Consider the following 2,500-nt stretch of genomic DNA (forward strand, 5'->3'; position numbering starts at 1 on the left):
GAACCTGGTGTGTAATCCCAAGGTAACTGCTCACTTTTAACACGATTTAAGCCTTTAATTCACGTTTTAAGTAATACAGTGTCCCCTTCAAACATGTTAAAGGAGAGATTCGGAAATAACTTTCAAACCTATGCGCGAGTAAATACCATCCTAACTCCTAACATCCAAAAAAAATAAAATAAATAAAAATAACAATAATATATATATATATATATATATATATATATATATATATATATATATATATATATATATATATATATATATATATATAATTGCATGCCCCGGTAGCTCCGATATGGAGTCTTGCATGCCCCGCTAGCTACGATATGGAGTCTTTCCATCCACCTCCGGTTGCTTCATTCCGGAGGTGCATGCAATATATATATATATATATAATTGCATGCCCCGGTATATATATATATATATATATATATATATATATATATATATATATATATATATATAATTGCATGCCCCGGTTTCTACGATATGCAGTCTTGCATGCCCCGCTAGCTACGATATGGAGTCTTTCCATCCACCTCCTGTTGCATCATTCCGGAGGTGCATGCAATATATATATATATATATATATATATATATATATATATATTTGCATGCCCCGGTAGCTAAAAGCTTAGTTACGGCTCTGGGCAAAACCAACGCCCTTGGCCAGTATACAATATTTTTCTCTATGCATTCTTTTCTGTTGAGCACTCCTGACGCCGTTGAAACGGTGAGTCTCAAGTCGCCTGCGGATACATAAATCCTATCATTGCGTCTGAACCTGGTGTGTAATCCCAAGGTAACTGCTCACTTTTAACACGATTTAAGCCCTTAATTCACGTTTTAAGTAATACACTGTCCCCTTCAAACATGTTAAAGGAGAGATTCGGAAATAACTTTCAAACCTATGCGTGAGTAAATACCATCCTAACTCCTACCATCCAAAAAAAAAGAAAAAAATAACAATAATATATATATATATATATATATATATATATATATATATATATATATATATATATATATATTTGCATGCCCCGGTAGCTAAAAGCTTAGTTACGGCTCTGGGCAAAACCAAAGCCCTTGGCCAGTATACAATATTTTTCTCTAGGCATTCTTTTCTGTTGAGCACTCCTGACCACCGTTGAAACGGTGAGTCTCAGGTCGACTGCGGATACATAAGTCCAATCATTGCGTCTGAACCTGGTGTGTAATCCCAAGGTAACTGCTCACTTTTAACACGATTTAAGACGTTAATTCACGTTTTAAGTAATACAGTGTCCCCTTCAAACATGTTAAAGGAGAGATTCGGAAATAACATTCAAACCTATGCGCGAGTAAATACCATCCTAACTCCTAACATCCAAAAAAAAAAACAAAAAAAAAAAAACTATATATATATATATATATATATATATATATATATATATATATAATTGCATGCCCCGGTAGCTCCGATATGGAGTCTTGCATGTACCGCTAGCTACGATATGGAGTCTTTCCATCCACCTCCGGTTTCTTCATTCCGGAGGTGCATGCAATATATATATATATATATATATATATATATATATATATATATATATATATATATATATATATATATATATATATTGCACCACCCTGAACACACCATCCCCACTGTCAAACATGGTGGTGGCAGCATCATGGTTTGGGCCTGCTTTTCTTCAGCAGGGACAGGGAAGATGGTTAAAATTGATGGGAAGATGGATGGAGCCAAATACAGGACCATTCTGGAAGAAAACCTGATGGAGTCTGCAAAAGACCTGAGACTGGGACGGAGATTTGTCTTCCAACAAGACAATGATCCAAAACATAAAGCAAAATCTACAATGGAATGGTTCACAAATAAACATATCCAGGTGTTAGATTGGGCAAGTCAAAGTCCAGACCTGAATCCAATCGAGAATCTGTGGAAAGAACTGAAAACTGCTGTTCACAAATGCTCTCCATCCAACCTCACTGAGCTCGAGCTGTTTTGCAAGGAGGAATGGGCAAAAATTTCAGTCTCTCGATGTGCAAAACTGATAGAGACATACCCCAAGCGACTTACAGCTGTAATCGCAGCAAAAGGTGGCGCTACAAAGTATTAACTTAAGGGGGCTGAATAATTTTGCACGCCCAATTTTTCAGTTTTTTATTTGTTAAAAAAGTTTGAAATATCCAATAAATTTCGTTCCACTTCATGATTGTGTCCCACTTGTTGTTGATTCTTCACAAAAAATTACAGTTTCATATCTTTATGTTTGAAGCCTGAAATGTGGCAAAAGGTCGCAAAGTTCAAGGGGGCCGAATACTTTCGCAAGGCACTGTATATATATATATATATATATATATATATATATATATATATATATATATATATATATATATATATATATAATTGCATGCCCCGGTAGCTCCGATATGGAGTCTTGCATGTACCGCTAGCTACGATATGGAGTCTTTCCATCCACCTCCGGTTTCTTCATTC

Source organism: Acipenser ruthenus, chromosome 14 (assembly GCF_902713425.1).
Source record: "Acipenser ruthenus chromosome 14, fAciRut3.2 maternal haplotype, whole genome shotgun sequence".
NCBI lineage: Eukaryota > Metazoa > Chordata > Actinopteri > Acipenseriformes > Acipenseridae > Acipenser > Acipenser ruthenus.